The following is a 10,898-nucleotide window of genomic DNA, read 5'->3' on the forward strand; positions in this document are numbered from 1 at the left end:
CAATATGGAAAATTTCAAGTCAAATGTAATAACGGTTCAAGAGTTATTCAAGAGTCAATATGACACCAAAACTAAGTAAATAATTAAAAACCCTCATTCTGTAAAATAGACGATTCTGGGCAATCCCAACAGAATTAAAAATTATTTTTGTTGGTATTTTGTTGTTTTATAGTTGTTGAATGAATATGGAAAATATCAAGTCAAATGTAATAACGGTTTAAAAGTTATTCAAAAGTCAATATGATCCAAAAATACTCTCTTTTTCGGTCCCATAACATTGCAAATTTTCCATACTTAAGCCCTATACTTTTCGTCGAAAAATCATCAATTTTTGCACTACAAAAAATTCAATAACTTTAGATCCGCTTAACTTCAAAGGCCGAATGACCCCTCATTTTTTAAGTCAAGTCATGCTCTATACAATGATATAAATTATATATGTTTATTTGAATTATAAAAAAATCGTCTGGAATGGCTATTATAGACCAAGTTAGAGTTCGTTTTTATAAAAAATATTTTGCATGTTTAATTTTGTCTTTTAGTCAGTTACATTATTTAGTTAAAAATGAAATATTTTACAAAACCTTTGAAGAAACCAAGCTGCATCTGCGAAAAATTTTATATGTTATATGGGCGCTACTGCAGTTTCTCCCCCCCCCCCCCCCTTTTTTTTTTTTTTTATGATTGATTATGATAGAGAATTTTATGCTGATTCAGAAAAATATAAAAACATGGACCTGAAAATCAACGGAAAGTGCTCTAATTCGAAGTCAAAGTTGTAAAAAATCCCACTAAAAACCCTAATATTCGCCATTTTTTTCAAAACGCTTTCATTTTTAACGAAAATTAATTACCGTTACAATGCGCAATAAACCAATGATATATTATATATACTAGATGTGTAACTTGCGGGATTTTATTAGACGAAAAGTGAAGCCGCTTTTTTGTTTAGAAATTAAATCCGCCATTTGTAATAAGGGCAAAAGCTATATCCGACGTGCGAAATAAAAGTTAAAAATGCATTTTTTTGCCCGAATTAAAAATGGCTTCCACGGCTTCACTTTTTGGATCGAAGTTAAACATCTTGTATATATAATATATCATTGCAATAAACAGACCTGGTTTCCATCAGCACTTGCATTATTATTTTTAAGTATCAATATTAACAGTATTCAAAGATATAAAGACTGACACAACTGATCAACTTCAGAATCTTTTGGTACCACATTAACGCTTTTTCTGTACAATAAATTGCTTGGTTGCAATGTTTTGTTCCATTTTGCAGGTGGAGGTGGAAATCCAGACAGTTTTACTATATTTTAAATAAATTGCAACTACATTAGATATGAAAAACTATTATAAATAATTGTTTTACTTAAAAATATATAAATATACAGTATTATTATAGTTATTTTTTGTTATTGCCATTACTACCACCAAGGATTTGGAGCTGAGGTCTAAATTTTACTGCCTCATCTTGGTTTCTCATAAAAACATCATCAATTTTTTTCATCGTATTGCTTGATTAATCATAATGCCCGATCCATCATGATTAATCAAGACCTCATATGAGGTCTTGATCAAACGCTTGAACGCTTTCTAAATATTCCGAATCCGTTTAGAATTGATTCCTAAACGTTCAGATTGATTTAAATGTCATTTAAACGCGATCTAAATCCATTTTAAATCAGCAAATGCCCGTAAGGACCCTACATAAATACAACAAGTAATAAAATTATATTTATCTATAATAATAAGATGGTTTCGCCATTTATGAGTGCTCCTATAGCAGTAGGCAACATAATGTCATTGTGACAGTAGATGGTGCCAGAGGATCCAAAATCGAGAAAAACCGGAGTCGAGAAAAATCGAGAAAAAACTCCGTCGGAGTCGAGAAAAAATCGGAGCTTCGATAAAACTTTGTTATAAATTAAAAAAATAAACTAGTTGATAATTAAACATTGTTCTTATATTTAATTTTTTTATTTTTATATATTTCGATTTATAATTTATAATAAATTTTTAAAAAAATTATATTTTTATATTCCTTAGTACTTAAATATTTTTCTTATCGCAATCTTTAAACGAACAAGTTTTATCTAATGAATGGCTTTCTAACCAGCATCGGTTAGGAAGAAGGCGTGAACTTTCAGTTAAATGCCCTTCCGCGGTGCTCTGTAATAAAGACTTCTTGGGGTACCTATAGTAAAAACTAAAAAAAGAATATTAAAAAAGTATTTATTCTGAGAGATCTTTTAAAATAATATTTTAAAAAGATGAAAACATTTATCATTTCATCAGAAAGTGAACTACGAAACTTTGTGACAAATCTGGAAGACGAGGAGAAAACTCTTTCTGCTTCCGAGGAAGTTGCTTGAATTCTGTGGATGGCTAGTTCAAATTTCAAAACTGCTTCTGATTTCACACCAATTACTTCGTATTCTTTTAACTGATCGGTGAAGATTTTGACTTTTTTTTGTAAAGGTAAACTACTAAATAGTTAAAATACATTAACTAATATCACACACTCATCATATTTTAAAAGTTACTGTTTACAATATCTTTGCTTAAAAACTAAAAAATTCTTACTTTTTGACAAAAAAAGATATTTTATTATGCATTACATTTTATTATACCGCAACTGATTTTTTGGATTTAAAAACTTCTATTATTAAAAAGATACTATTATAATCAAAAGAGTTTTTGAAATGGAAAAGTACGAGTATGTTCTATTATATGGTTTGGAATAGAATAAGATTTTTTTTTGAGGTTTTTTCCACCACCACCACCTGTCCCACTGTGCATTACTAATTGCTTTGCGATGTAAATTTGTGTTGATATTGAACAAAGAGAACACTTATATTTTGAAAACAACATGAACTATTGTAAAAGCAGCGTAGAAATAAAATAAGAATTAAGTTATTTTACGAGTAAAAATGATATTTTCTAAAAACCTCGTCGAAGTTCCGTCGAGGTTTCTCGATTTCTCTCGAACTCCGAAACTCCGAAAAACCGAGAAAAATCCGACGAGACGGAGTTCCGAATGGATCCATTGGATGGTGCATATTATGAATTTTTTTGGAGAACCGAAAGCCTTTCTTAATTTTTGTTGGATGTCATTTTTTGGACAGCCGAAAGCCTTTCTTAATTTTCGTTCGATGTTATTTTTTGGACAGCCGAAAGCCTTCAGGCGCGGGTTTAGCTTTTTAAAGAAGTTAGTCAAGAAATGTTAACGCTTCTAGGTATATTGAGGGGCGGGGGAGGGAGGCTAACTTGGCCTAAAGTTACGCTACCGAACGATGAAAAAAACCTTTAGTTAAATGAACTTAATAATTTTTTGGACTCTCGTTTGCCGAATAAACGGGCTAAGTTAGGCGCAAAAATGTTTTGCCTAACTTAACCTGAAGTTACGTTACCGGACGATAAAAAGGAAACAATTTAATAAGAATTTCTACGATTTCGAAATCTCGTCAGCCAAATAAACGGGCCAGGTTAGGCGCGCCTAATATGGTCCGAAATTATGCTACCGATAGCAAAATTAGAAGAATGTATTTTTTTTAAAACTAGAAAGCTTTTTAATTAAAAAGTGTTTAGCAAAAAAGATGTTAGTCGACGCGCCTAACAAGGCTAACCCTAAACCCGCCCCTGGCCTTTCTTAATTTTCGTTGGATGTTCTTTTGTGGGCAGCCGAAAGCCTTTCTTAATTTTTGTTGGATGTCATTGAATTTTATTAATGGTTATTAAAACTCGTTAAACTTTTTATTTTAATTCTTTTAATTTTGCTTTAAAAACAAACTTACATGCGGAGCAACAACTTTTTTTCCCTATTGGATGTTTAAGAACTCTTTTTAATACATTTATATTTTTATATTTTTTAATACATTTATATTTTTATATTTTTTAATACATTTATATTTTTATATTTTTATATTTTTTAATACATTTATATTTTTATATTTTTATATTTTTTAATACATTTATATTTTTATATTTTTTAATACATTTATATTTTTATATTTTTATATTTTTTAATACATTTATATTTTTATATTTTTTAATACATTTATATTTTTATATTTTTATATTTTTTAATACATTTATATTTTTATATTTTTTAATACATTTATATTTTTATATTTTTTAATACATTTATATTTTTATATTTTGTAATACATTTATATTTTTATATTTTTACATTTTTTAATACATTTATATTTTTATATTTTTTAATACATTTATATTTTTATATTTTTATATTTTTTAATACATTTATATTTTTATATTTTTACATTTTTTAATACATTTATATTTTTATATTTTTATATTTTTTAATACATTTATATTTTTATATTTTTACATTTTTTAATACATTTATATTTTTATATTTTTATATTTTTTAATACATTTATATTTTTATATTTTTATATTTTTTAATACATTTATATTTTTATATTTTTTAATACATTTATATTTTTATATTTTTATATTTTTTAATACATTTATATTTTTATATTTTTTAATACATTTATATTTTTATATTTTTATATTTTTTAATACATTTATATTTTTATATTTTTTAATACATTTATATTTTTATATTTTTATATTTTTTAATACATTTATATTTTTATATTTTTTAATACATTTATATTTTTATATTTTTATATTTTTTAATACATTTATATTTTTATATTTTTTAATACATTTATATTTTTATATTTTTATATTTTTTAATACATTTATATTTTTATATTTTTTAATACATTTATATTTTTATATTTTTTAATACATTTATATTTTTATATTTTTTAATACATTTATATTTTTATATTTTTTAATACATTTATATTTTTATATTTTTTAATACATTTATATTTTTATATTTTTAATACATTTATATTTTTATATTTTTTAATACATTTATATTTTTATATTTTTTAATACATTTATATTTTTATATTTTTATATTTTTTAATACATTTATATTTTTATATTTTTTAATACATTTATATTTTTATATTTTTTAATACATTTATATTTTTATATTTTTTAATACATTTATATTTTTATATTTTTTAATACATTTATATTTTTATATTTTTTAATACATTTATATTTTTATATTTTTATATTTTTTAATACATTTGTATTTTTATATTTTTTAATACATTTATATTTTTATATTTTTATATTTTGTAATACATTTATATTTTTATATTTTTACATTTTTTAATACATTTATATTTTTATATTTTGTAATACATTTATATTTTTATATTTTTATATTTTTTAATACATTTATATTTTTATAATTTTCCATCAAAATTTGTTTTTGATTTAATTTAAAAAATACTCTATGAACACCAAATACTGTTGAATAAAAATTTAAATGTGGTAAATTTAGCAAAAAAAATGGCGCAAAAAGTAGGTGCAAGGAAGATTCATGCTACCAGAGTTTAAACAACAGGTGAAAAAACAGAATTGTCACAAATAGTAATATTATTAGTTATTCTCCTTTTTTCTATTTCTCATTTTTAATATGCGTTTTTGTTCTATTTTAATTTTTGATGAAATCATTTTTTCATAAAAATGTTTTACTAAAATGTATGATACGTGGTACTTGCGGATCAGATTTGGAGGGCGGGCTACTGGAAGATTGGAAAAGCATCCCATTTTCTATTCCTTGCGTTTAGAGAAAACTAACGAACGACATTACAAACTTCTGTATGGTCGATTACCAAGATTTAAGAAAACCATCTTTGCTTATAAGGTGACATTTTTTTGGATAAATTTCCCGTTTTTTCTTCCAATAAAAAAAACCAAAAGCGGGACGGGATTTTATTATGAATTTCCTGGTTTTGCCCGGTTTTTTCCGGTTCCATACTTCCGTTTCCGAAATCCTAGGATCTGGGGACTTGAAAGTGAATGGTTTTCTTCTTGGCTTACAAAGTGGGTTCACCAAATATTCATCCTTCCTATGCTTTTGGGATAGCAGAGCGTCGAATCAAAAACAAGTTACCTGAGACTGCCCCATATGCACGGAACTAACAGCTTGTAAACACCATATAATTTTTGATAGCTTGATTTTGGCAGAAAGAGCTCTGCTACTACCCTTGCATATCAAACTTGGAATAGCCAAGCAACTTCTTAAAGCACTGGATTCGCAGCCACTAGCTTTCCAGTGCATATGCTCCATTTTCACTGGACCGCAGGTAAGTTGTCTGTTGGAGTCTGAGGACTTCGAAACGATAATATCTAGTTTAGAAGAAGATGCATGGCATGGATTTAAACATGTGTGAATGGATTTTTTGAAAATAACAGAATTGAAGACAACAAAGAACTTGTGGAAAATTTGATAATACAGTAACATGGTCTTGGATGTTGAATGTCAATCAAGCTACACCTTCTGCACTCCTATTTGGATTTCACCAGACAAAATTTCGGAGCAAAAATTGAAAAGGATGGTGAAAGGCTTCACATAAATATTCAGATCATGGAGAAGCGTTACCAAAAGCGATAGGATGAAGCTATGATGGGTGATTACGTTTGAGGTTTGGTTTGTTTTTACTCAAGTCAGCATAAGAGAAAGTTACGCTCAACCCTTCATTATTTAGATAATTAATGGCAACATGCTATTTAGCGAGTGAATAGTTTATAATGTACTTTTCTTACAATTGTATGCGAAATATTGAAAGTACACAGAAACGGATTTCGAATTCAGTACACCTGATTTCAAATAGAACTGATGAAAAATGCACATAACGGTGACTTTTATAAAACGTTTTTTTCTTTAAATGTATCGTAAAAGTGCCTAACTTTGCACGACCGCTGGCACAACAATATGTCAAAGATGTTTTACTCTCTAGCAAACAAAAATTTGAACTACAAATGCAAATCACTTTAGAATCCGACGGTTTTTTCTAGTGTCAATACGAAACTTATGTAAAATAGTTTTATTAACGCTATTATTGGCAACACGAGTCATTTTTTCTAAACATAGAAATAGAAAACAATAATTGTTTCTTGCAACTTTTATCTGTGCAGCAGATCAGAACTCAAAAGTGAATAAACTGCTTAAAGTGTTTATTATGGCATTGGTTTGAAGTATGCTAAGTGTTAAACTCATTGTCTGTAAAAAAAAAATTAAAGTTTAACTATCATGTTAATAAAGCACTTTATTGGTAGAAATCAGGGTGTATTTGCACAATGTATAAAGTTACCACAAATGTCGTCAGTCATCCAAAAGCGATTCTTTCTAAAACTTCATGTTAATATTTTATGTTAGCAGAGTTTTTTCATACATTTTTATAGCTTTAATTAATTTCTTGGGTATTCAGGGTCAAATTAAATATTAATGTTTTTTTTTCAGATCTAAACTCATTACAAAAAGCAGGTTAAGACCAGAAAATACAAAGGTTATACAGAGGACAACCTATCCAAATGTAAAGATGTAAAATCTAAAAAGTTATTAACAATTTGTTACAAATTTAATGGAAAACATGATTTAAAACTCGGTAAACTGTATTATTTTTCCAAATTAGAGGAGGCTGGCTCTTTCAATTGTACCATTCAGTTAAACCATTTTGGATTTCCTATCGGTAAAAAAGATTTACGTCATATGATGGACAATTATCTCCATAATTCTGGTAGAAAAGTAAAAGATTGTAAAGACTTTCTTGGGCTTGATTTAATCAGGTCATTTTTACAAAGAAACCAAGAGCTAACAAATAAATTTGTGCCACACATAAAAAAATCACGAACAAATTTTAATAAAGAATTTTTAAAAGAACATATTCAACATCTTACCAAAACCATGCAAAAAGTTCCACCAAGTTACATATACAACTTTGATGAGACAAATCTAACTGATTACTTGACCATGTACCAAAAAATGCTTGGTAAAATGAAGCAGTAAATACCCTTACAAATAAAAGAAGTAAGACAGGACAAGTATTTTGATAATGATATCAAGTAATTCAGCAATGTGATTTTTTACCACTTTTGTTCTTTGCAAGGGTACTAATCTGTGGTGAACTTGATGTGAAGGAGGTCCTAAAGGAGCCAGATACCTATTTAATTTGATAGAGTAGCTTTTGAAAAGTAGTTTTTTTTGTTTAGTTTTACCTCCTTTAAAAAAGAAGTTTGGACTTAAATTTCTGTTACTCGATAACTTATTCTCTCACATCTCTCCAAACGTTATTGAAAGCTATGAAAAAAATGAAATAGTGCCCGAATTAGACTTTTACTCGGGTTTTTGAGTATTGATTTTTTATTTAAACAAAGAAAGCCTTTAATTCCTTTTGCTCAAGTTTACCCACATACGGAGGAAATTTTTTTGTGTGTTTTGTGTTTTTAATGAGGTTGTGTTCAGTATTCTTTTATCATGACGTGTTATATTCTTTGTTAAGCAAAATAGTACTAAAATTAATCTTTTGTTTTTAATTAAACTGGCCTTAGAATTATTAGTCTTTCAAAAAGTAAGAAAAAAGAGATCACTTTGCACCAATCCCATACCTATCATAAAGCTATTCTAGCTTTTTTAATGTTGCGCAAAGTTACCTAGACCCTCGGTTTGCTTTACACATTTTTTATACAATATTGAAAAACTACTTCTTAATTTGTAAAAACTAGGCACTGACGATTTGGTTCGTAAATTACGCTACAAAGTCAATCCGACTTATTTTTCTGATTATAACAGTTAAATTTTTTACATATCATAATCGTTTAATATTTTCAATACCATAGTCTGAAAATTAATTTAAAAACTACAAGGGAACTTTTATTTTGTGGATTCTCTTTGCTGTTCGGATTATTAATCCGAGAAATAGTTTCGAAATATATAATTCTGAGAATTATATCAATCGCGGTCCGTTAATTTAATGGTTCGGTCCGAAAAATTACATTTTAATTAAGTGGGGGTCATAGAGATAGTGTTTTTTTTTTATTATTATTATCAATCAGTTCTATTTGGAAATCTTAGCCTACAACAATTTCGTTCAACAAATCAACAAGTCACTTACAACAATTACGGTGAGCCATTATTTTAGTTTGATTTAAAAGTTGAGTTTTTCGAACTGAATTTTTGCGAATCGAATTCCTTTGAGAATTAATTAGCATAGCGGATTGCTGCAATTAGCGGATTGCTATAATTAGCGGATTGGTCCGACAAAGTTTATAATATTTTTACTTCTTCTATTTAAATATGATTACAAACAGAAATAAAAACTAGTTTGAAAAGTTGTTTGTTTTCATTTCAACATTTAAGGCAAACAACCTTAAATAATTAGTTCTTTTATTGAAAACTTTATGCATGCCTCAAAAATATCATTTTTTATTAAGGCAAATATTAAGGTAAAATCGAGGGACTTATTTCAATAAAAAAGTCCATAAAACCGAAAATGTAATTCGATCTGTGATCTATCAAATGGAGCCTGTGGTGGATCTTTTTCCGGCGATGCATTCTTTAAAGAATCCGAACCTCACTGTTTCTGGAGATTGTAAATTGACAGATTTTTTACCAACAGAAGATGAAGTAGAATCTATTCAATCTGTCATCCGGCCTCTGAAAGGCTTCTCAGAATTCTATGAAAAATGCAGAAGCGAAAAGAATATTAGCATCTATTCTGTTATTAATTGTCTATACAACATTAGTGGAAGATTGGCAAAGGAGATCATCAAGCTAAAAATTGAGGTGTCATCAGAGCTTGCTCACTACTTCAATGATGATTTAGACAAAAGATTCAAGGGGAACTGATGAATATTGAATTCTCTATTGGTCATTTTTTAGACCCTAACAGCAAGGGCATGTAGTTTGTGGATGAGGTGGAAAAATTTGAAGTAGTCAAAACTGTAGTAAAGAAAGAAACGGAAAAAGAAATTTTAGATAGCCAAAGCACTCCTTTCCCTTCGATATTGGATAATGAGGATGATGACAACTTTGATTTCACTGAACGGCTGAAGAAGAAAATGTTTGGTGCAGTTTGCATTTATCCTGGATGTAAAACAAGCACCGAGAAAGCCATTTCACCTGAAATTGAGGGGGTATTTGAATGCAAAACCAGATTTGGAAATACAAATGTAATGGAATTCTGGAAACAAAACCATTATATTTACCCAATAATATCAAGGCTAACCAAAAAAAACCTCTGTAAATCTGCTGCATCACCAACATCTGAAAGAGTTTTCTTAACAGCGGGAAACATATACAATTTCAGAAGAACCAACCTGTTACAAATGAAAGAAAATACTAAATAACTAAGCAAAATTCAAGATATTGTGTGGTTAGGAAATGAATTTGGACTAAATTATTATCCAAAAAAGTTTTAACAAGTTATTTTCCTATTTTCCTTATGTATACATTATTTTCCTTATGTATACATTATTTTCCTTATGTATACATTATTTTCCTTATGTATACATTATTTTCCTTATGTATACATTATTTTCCTTATGTATACATTATTTTCCTTATGTATATATTATTTTCCTTATGTATACATTATTTTCCTTATGTATATATTATTTTCCTTATGTATACATTATTTTCGGGTCAAATCAATCCGTAAATAATTTGATCCGTAAATGATTTGATATCTGCAAAGATAGTTTGGAACACAATCCGACAATCCGATAAACAGTAACGGATCGGCGGTCTCTAGTAAAAAAGAAATTTAACAATTAAAAGAAATTAATATTTTAAAGTTAGTTCTGAAAATTATTTTGTATGTTGTTCGGGCGCTTTCATCGAGGCATATTTAGAAATCAATAAGTTCGTATTTGCAAACTTATGCACAATCTGTGAAATTAGGATACGAAAACATCTTTGTTCTTTAGGCGTAAATATAGAATTAGCGTAAGTAAATATTTGAACAGTATCGCTGATTAAATAACTATTGAAT

This window comes from Hydra viridissima, unplaced genomic scaffold (assembly GCF_058129835.1).
Source record: "Hydra viridissima isolate aposymbiotic clone 2 unplaced genomic scaffold, HvirCarnegie_v1 scaffold_3, whole genome shotgun sequence".
NCBI classification, from domain to species: Eukaryota; Metazoa; Cnidaria; class Hydrozoa; order Anthoathecata; family Hydridae; genus Hydra; species Hydra viridissima.